Here is an 8,906-nt window from a genome sequence, read left to right on the forward strand (position 1 = left end):
TGAAAATGCTAAAGCTATATCAGAAAATTGTGTATTTCTCCTTTAAGGTCCAGAACTTTTTGTAGTACAGCATGTTTTTCATAGTCTTGCCTCTGTACACCAGATTTTAAATCAAACAGTCAAGATGCGATTGAAGTGCAAAGCTTTAATTCCAGGAGTTTTTAAAGCAGTCTGCATTCACTGTTTAGGATTTACAGCCATTTTTATACATGCAAAAACTCTGAGACAATAGACTGCACACTTAGTTCAGTTGTTCAGCCTTGTTGATGTCACTCGATGGATTGTTGCTTAAATGGTTCCGTCTCTGTTCGCCCTTGGGCCTCCTGCTCTCCAATCCCATGAGGGGGCTTTCCTCCTAACTCCATTAATTACCACTCCTTAACTGTCATTACCATTTTACCCATGAACAGCCTCTTCAGCCCCTCTTCACTACCAAATCCACCACAACCACCAACTTAGCCCAGTCTGAGTTTAAAATCCTCCACCAGCAGACATGTGAGGGTTCTTCCCCAGAGGACTCTCAGCTTAACTTCTTAAGTCTCCAGAGTTTAATCCTCGTGGAATGAGCTGCATAGTTTGATATGTCCCCATGGCTGAGCCAATCGAGTGCTTCACTAGCGCCAGAGAGCCTCTCCCATCAGGTGACATCAGCATCACAGAGGCCCGGGGCAGCTCAGCCATCCACGGAGGCTGAGACGCCAGTTTGAGCCGCTTTCTCTGCATCATTAACAGTCGGGCCACACAACACTCGAGCTGGACTCCGGCCATCAGCCCCACCGCAATTAATGGCTACTTAGCCGAGGCAATTGGACATTACGGGACAAGAGAGGAGGTGTTATGACTGCAGTGTATGAGTCTGTTATGCCGCACTATAAGCCCTCCAGATATACTTTACAATTATTTTCTGTGTGAGAAGCACGCTGCAGGCAGGAGAAATCTATCAGTCTTCTCCAATGTCGAGTAATGCCAAATCAGCATTCCCCGCACACAGCCTTATTCCATCTCTTCCTTTTTTTTCATTTAAGGTCTCACATATCTATCTACCCATGCTGAGTAGACATCTCAAAATCTCAAAACCAATTTGGCATTATCTCCATCACAGGCGACCCCTTAAATTTGCATCAGTGGAGTGGGTTTGGCAAGCAATTACCCCAATGCAGGACATCGGTAATTTGACGAGAATCTCCTCTGACAAGTCTGGACGCAGCGGAGGAGCGTCCCCTGGGGGAGGGGGGGGGGGGGGAGCGAGGGCAGAGGGGCTGCAGAGAGTCGGCCTGCAGCTCTACACAAGAAAACATGAGGATTAATGTGGCGATGGGAAATCGGAGAATGCTGGGAAGGCCCTAAAAGAAACGCTCCCGTCACAGATACATGCAAACATACAGCAGATATGTCAAAACATACAGTCGGAAGAGAGGTTAACAAGGTCAGCTACTCAACTGAGCTCGTGTTCTACATTACTACTCTCCTCTCCTCACCGAGTCCACTACAGAGAAATCTTTACAGCTAATCTCACAAATCTACATAGAAAACAGTCAAGTTGGTAAAACGAGCAGGAGTGTGTCTTTTAGTTTTTTCAGTTCCTGCGTGACTGCGTAAAGCCTGGCTTCATCATTTTGAATTTATGAAGTCTGTACATTAATTTAATCATATTTTACTGTTTAACAGACACTTTTAGGGTGACAGTTTCTGCCTTTTCACAGTTTTTCACCTCTGTGAGGTGTGTTAAAGTTCCACAAGATAAAAAAAACTCACCTGATTTACATTTGGCTCATTTCGTACTCAGCATTATCTTCTCAGGCACCTTTGGACCATCTTAGTGTTACTGCTATTCCTCATTTACTCCCCTTGTAGTTGTTTAAGCACAGATACTTGGGCTACAAAAAACCTCATTAATAACAAATTAATATTAACGGTCTACAAACTGTATTTGAACTTAAATCCTAATTCTAGTGAATTCACTCATCGTGAACATCTGTTAGGTGGAACACAAGGAGAGGAAAAACAACGCAAAAACCTAAATAGCTCTATTTCCTGTTGCCTGCATTGTAGATGGGTGACTCTGGCTCCACAGCTCAACACAAAAATAAGAATATTCAGGGGTTGAAGTGGGATTCAGCAGGTGGGGGAAGTCTGATTGTTTGTAGTGGTGCAGCGTGTGGAAAATAATCACTCAGAAATAACTCACAGTGATTTTTGTTGTGAGCTCCAGTAGATTTTCTTTGTGTACAGGCTGAGATCAGCTAAGCTGTTGGAGCCAACTAAAATTCAGCATGATATAACCTGATATTTCATGAGCTTCCACAGCCAATTACCCAAACCAGACATTATAAAGCTGGTATAAAGGTGGAATCTAGTGAGTGACTCGTGAGCCTAAATTTAATGTTCTGTTACTCTCCACATGAACGTCTGCAGAGTTTGATAAGAAAGAAAGACAACTTCTGTTTCTAGTTTGAGGCACAAGGTGAGAAACCAAACTATTTCAGGATGATGCCAAAATGTTTCGGTAACGATGCCAAGTCCAAATTGACACGTGATTTTTTTTTTTTTTCAGACGTAATGATGTTAACAATTTAAAATGTCACTTTATCAACTTCATTGTGATAATTTGTTCACCTTTATTTTACTGGAGTTTAAGTGCTGCAAACTCAAACCATCTGCATGAACAGAAATGACAATGCGTACACAGTTTAATAGATACTGTGTGATTTGGGTTAAGTGACCCTTTAAATGTAAATGTAATCATGATGGAACTGTCCTTTCAGGGCATCAGTGCAGCTTTACCTTCATCAGATGCGATGTCCATCAGAGCAGAATGGCTCTCTGTGAGCAGCTGCTGAGAGGTTTATGGCCGAGCTGAGGACCCCGCTCACCTGCAGGAGGAGGGGAAACTGAACAGCTTCAATACAGCCTGAACATGACTGAGGATAAAAAGGCCTACCTGTATTTTCACCGCGCTTCAAATTAAGAGAAGAAAAAAGCGATAAACTGGATGCAGTTTAAAGCTCATCTAAACTTCAATCACACTGCAGATACGGTCTAAATGTCAGTGTGTTATACTAACTGTGTTAGGCAAACAGTTGTCTTATTTTTAGAACTGCTTTTACAACTTATGAAAGCAGTCACGTGTACCACAGTTTTATCTTTTCACTCAGGTCAAAGTCATTATCAGCATTAGGCTGTATGCAGATACATAACAGCAGTATGGAGAAACAAAACATCCCTCTTATACATATATTTATCCAGAAAAGGTCAGAAGAGTAAATTACAAAAAAGGAAAACGTTGTTTGCTCCAACTAATGCAGTCCAGTGCTATTTTTGGTATTAACACCCAGTAACTGGCTCAACTGTCACTACCAGATCTGTGAATCAGGAGTTGACTGACACAACATTTCTGTCTGCAAGTGCAATGAGATCCACTCAAAAACTTGTAAGAGTTGAGGTACTGTAACCTCTGAGAGCTTCAGTTTGCTTTGTTTTCTATAGCTGTTTAGCTTTACTAAATATAAGAGAGAGAGATTCAATGAATCTTAAATAAAAATATAATGGAAAACTCAACCCTCCTCTCAAGATGCAAATCAACAGCTGAACCGTGAAACAACTGAGCCAGTTGATGCAGGGCGATCGTGGCTCAAGAGTTGGGAGTTTGTCTTGTAATCGGAAGGTTGCTGGTTTGAGCATCGGCTCCGACAGTCTCGGTCGTTGTGTCCTTGGGAAAGACACTTCACCCGTTGCCTACTGGTGGTGGTCAGAGGGCCCGGTGGCGCCAGTGTCCGGCAGCCTCGCCTCTGTCAGTGCGCCCCAGGGCAGCTGTGGCTACAATGTAGCTTGCCATCACCAGTGTGTGAATGTGTGGATGACTGGATGTGTAAAGCTTTGGGGTCCTTAGGGACTAGTAAAGCGTTATGCAAATACAGGCCATTTACCATGAGCACAGTAGAGGTTTCTGGGACATATCTACTGGGTATCTGAGCAAAGATCCATCTAAGTGTACTTATCATTTGGCCTACATCAGTTATCATGGTGTTTGCTCAGTGCTCAGGTGGGGCTCAGGTAGGAGGAGCCATGACTGTGTCCTTGCTGTGGGTATAGCTGTTAAGAAGATATGTCCTGTTACATCCTGGTGATGCAATTATTACAAAATGGTGACATTTGCTTAACCTTGCTTTTAGATCTATCTATCTATCTATCTATCTATCTATCTATCTATCTATCTATCTATCTATCTATCTATCTATCTATCTATCTATCTATCTATCTATCTATCTACCTACCTACCTACCTACCTACCTACCTACCTACCTACCTCACACTTTGCTTAGGTTGTGCTTTGGGCTGAAATATTCCTACAGGTAGCTGGTGAGTTGAAACGTGACACCAAAGGTTCTTGATTAAATGTCTGTGTGATGAGTTGAGAAACTGATGCCAAAGGACATCTTCAGTAACTGTTCTGTAAATGAGGATCCCGCTGACAGAATTATTATTAGTTTTTTCATAAAAAAGGCAGAAATATTAACAAATGATTTTCTTTGATCTGTAGCTCATATGAAAGTCAGAGTTTAAAAATGCTCCCAGCTTCATTGTGTTGTTTTTTTCTAGGCTCTCTCTCTCTCACTCTGCTGAGGCCCGTCCTCCATTCTCTCTCTCTGGTTAACTGTATTTTTCCTCCAGAGTTCAGATGTTCAGACAGGTAGAGAGCGGGATTCCTGCTGATAGCAGGTGCTGCTGTCCTCTCCTCACCGTTAAGTGCCTCCTCCTCCACTCTTCCATTTTCATATTTCCACGCACGACTGCCTTGACATTTAGTACAGAGAAATTGACTGTTTTCAGGGACTCTCCGGGGAGCGCTGTATTACTTTGTCCTGTCAGAAAAAGATGTCATGAAAGGAAGGTGATGTCAGGTCCACCGGGTTGTTTATTGAATTTACGGCACCATTATTTCACCACTCAGCATGATTGTATTCATATTATACCCCATCCCACCAAGGTCACCAGCACATCACTTGCCAAGTGACCTTGCGCTTGGAGGCCCTGGGGGGCTGAGTTTAACCAGAGAGACAGGGACCCTTCAGCTTTCAGCTTTGATGGACAGTCGAATAAAGCTGGGAGCTCAATGACACACCAATCAGCCCGTGTCAGAGCCAGAGGAGAGCATCAGAGGCAGCTGCTGCTGCTTTTGCGACGAGGTGAAAACAGCCACTTTAGAACGCCGGCTCAACAAAGACTGGCTGACTTATGCCCTCGCACGGCAGCCCTCGCTGAGGTCATTTGGCCTGGAATTGTGGCATTGATCAACAGCAAGGATGACAACAGGGATGTTGTCATTGTCTGACCACCAATCACAGATAAGAAGTTCAGCCAGCTAGAGATGGAGGTCTCCTCAGGGTTAGGCCGTTCATCCTAGTTGAGTATAATTGAATTCAGGATTAGATTTTTACATGGAACACACTTGCATTCACCTGGTTTCGATCTCTTTGTCACTGTTAGTCAACAGTTGACAATTTTTGTTTATCTATCTATCTATCTATCTATCTATCTATCTATCTATCTATCTATCTATCTATCTATCTATCTATCTATCTATCTATCTATCTATCTATCTATCTATCTATCTATCTATCTATCTATCTATCTATCTATCTATCTATCTATAAATTCCCCTCTCACCCCTGTGGGCGGTCTATCCTTCAAGTTTGTGTCCTCTACCAGAGGCCTGGGAGCTTGAGGGTCCTGCGCAGTATCTTAGCTGTTCCTAGGACTGCGCTCTTCTGGACAGAGATCTCCGATGTTGTTTCTGGTATCTGCTGGAGCCCCTCACCTAGCTTGGGAGTCATTGCAACTAGTGCTCCAATTAACAATGGGACCACCGTTACCTTTACACTCCACATCTTCTTGAGCTCTTCTCTGAGCCCTTGGTATTTCTTGAGCTTCTCGTGTTCCTTCTTCCTGATGTTGCTGTCATTCAGAACCTCTACAACTATCGTTACAGCCGTCGTCTTCTGTTTGTCTACCACCACTATGTCCGGTTGGTTAGCCACCACCATTTTGTCCGTTTGTATCTGGAAGTCCCACAAGATCTTAGCTCGGTCATTCTCCACCACCCTTGAGGGCATCTCCCATTTTGGCCTACGGACTTTCAGGCCATATTCGGTACAGATGTTTCTGCATACTATGTCGGCCACTTGGTTATGGCGTTGCATGTATGCCCTGCCTGCTAGCAACTTGCACCCTGCTGTTATGTGCTTGATTGTCTCAGGGGCATCTTTACACAGCCTGCACCTGGGGTCTTGTTCAGAGCTTGTTCCTGTGCTGCCATGATTAGTGCCTCTGTGCTGTTTTTCAGCCTAGCTAAGCTATATATATATATATATTGTTGCGAGATCGATCAACTTTAGACCAGACAACAAATGACGGAGGCTCCGGAAAAGTGCAATCAAACGATGAGTTTTATTATCACAGGAGAACAACCAACCGTCAGCATACGGATTGTTTTGCTCTGACAAGACTACATTGGGTTCTGGTTTTATAGGATAAAATATCACACCTACGTCAATACAGTTCAAAAATACATGGTGACAGACGGGCAAAAGTTCAACCCGTGCAGACAAGGGTACATCACGTACACTTCTAATAACCATACACCGACATATAACTTCTCTTTTCTACATTACTTGCCTTTTAGGGTAATAACTTCAGGTCTTAGCATCTCTGAGAGCTAATAATGGACCCTCGTCATTAATCACTAAGTAGAGTACTTTGCAGCTAGTCTCAAACTGAAGCAGAAGACGCTTAGGCCTTTGCTCAGACCTGCTACTAGATTAATATGTGTATCGTAAGCGTGCATGCAATTAACCTGCTATGTTCTCATCTCCCCTCAGCATGTATCATCTGGACACTCTCACCAGTGAAGCTTAAAACCTTCTAGAATGGAACATCAACTCTAACCAAGCACATTTATGCATTGTGTATAAAATGAACTCAACCTATAAAAATAGAAAGGTCAATGTGAAGACAGACATATTCAATGCAATATAAACCCTGTAGGAAATATTACTGATAAATGATACTGTGAAACATGTTATTAATACATTCTTCATAAGGCAAATTATATGGTAGCAATAAAAGAATCTCTGAATCCCAACAATATATATATATATATATATATATATATATAGAGAGAGAGAGAGAGAGAGAGAGAGAGAGAGAGGGAGAGAGATGTTTGTGTGTATAGCCATATAAAGCCACACCTTCCTTAATAGCTACCAATTTGATGTTGCTCCATGGAAACTGTATTCTGATATGAGCATTCGTGAGTTGGAGATGCTTTTGGATGAATTTGCATGTTGGCAAATGTGAATACTACGAGCCGGGAAGGTGGTGAGTGAAGATTGCCTCATTTTATTTAGTTTTTCACTTTATGCAGTAGGGACTGATTAGGGACAGGTTTGTTTTTTAACTTTTATTTAAACTGAAATTAAAATTCTTTAAAATAAGACGCTTTTCAGCACAAGTAGCCATGGGGTTAGGCAGGTAGGGTTGGTAGAGTTCAGATGTCTGGACAGGTAGTGAGGTAAAACCAATGTGTGATAATAGCAGAAGAAACAACAGCAGAAAAGGACCTTCATGCGTTAAAGCAACAGTACTAAGCCACTAACTAAGCTACCCGAATGATGTTTATATACATATTCATTTATACATTCAATGTAAAACTGCTGTATTTTAGCAAAGCTGATAATTTACATCCATTGTCTATAGGCAGGCGACATAAAAATGCACCTGGTGTTTCCCTCAGTTTGTTCTTCCTGATTTGTTCTCGTTCTTCTGGCTTCAACATTGCAGGCTCCTCGGACTAAAACTTGTGTTGGCTCTCTACATCTTAAGCTGGAGATCCAGGTCTCATCACCAGTGATTAGCCTCTCCATGATGGTGGAGTCAGTCGTACACATAAAATGATGATTGGTCTGCACAGGCCTGCAGGTGGTCAGACAACCAGGGGCCAACCTGAGAAGCAGCCACCCTGGAAGCGGCCATGACCTTGAAGGGAGAGTTTGCAGACATTTAGATCAGGTATGTTTGCCCACCTAAACTGGAATTACTTTTAGAAAGTTAACAGAGTGAACTGAACTAAATAGTCTGTCTGTTAATGTGTTTCCCAAGTTTAAAAACAGGTCAAATTGCCCAATTAGGAGGATATAGTTGCAGTGAACAATGTGTTTCTCTTGCTAGTCACTATATCATGAAAATGACCAAATTTGCAGAAAAAGAGTTTCCACCTAACTGCAGATTTAGAAAGTAGACTTCCAGCCTTAATGGAGTATTTTTTTCCTGCTACACTGCAGTGATGAATTGCTGCTCTGCTCTGTTCAAGCCACACTCACTCGTGGTCACATTCTGCCAGACAAACTGGTACAGACACATTATGAAATGACAGCTATAGGCGGCAGTTATTTAAAGGTTGTCATGTAATTACTGCTCAGCGACTGTCCTCATCTGAAGCCCTCGACTCTCTCAGGCTGGATTCAGGGTCAACGTGAGAAAGCGGCGGCGGCTCCCAGTCCACTATCACACAGAAGCTAATGGGTTTTATGGAAGAGACCTCAGTGCTGCAAAACAGCCAGGAAGCTTCAAAGAGTTCTCCATTTAATGCACTCATCCACAGTAAAATGGTAACACGCGATTATTGATGCCAAAATGGCACCTCCATCCACATCCATTTGTGGTTCACATCACACGGAGGATAACATCTATGTTTTGTAATTAGTATAATTAGCATTTCTCCTTGGCAGGTTGCTCTGCGTTGTGTTCAAAGTCGAGCTGACATGTTGGTAATGATAACGGTGACGGATTTATCCCCTTGATGTTTCATCAATCACACTGAGGTTTTCAAAAAAAATAAATGTCCTTCC

The 8,906-nt window shown here is 42.6% G+C and overlaps 1 pseudogene; it reads right to left on the reverse strand.

Annotated features, from left to right (window-relative positions):
- Positions 1-2,789: 2,789 nt before the first annotated feature.
- LOC147337388 (uncharacterized) lies at positions 2,790-6,481 on the reverse strand (annotated as a pseudogene).
- Positions 6,482-8,906: the final 2,425 nt, after the last annotated feature.

This window comes from Aulonocara sp. 'chitande type north' Nkhata Bay, linkage group LG2 (assembly GCF_057382095.1).
Source record: "Aulonocara sp. 'chitande type north' Nkhata Bay isolate Kocher_YH1m ecotype deep benthic linkage group LG2, A_spYH_male_GT1.1, whole genome shotgun sequence".
NCBI lineage: Eukaryota > Metazoa > Chordata > Actinopteri > Cichliformes > Cichlidae > Aulonocara > Aulonocara sp. 'chitande type north' Nkhata Bay.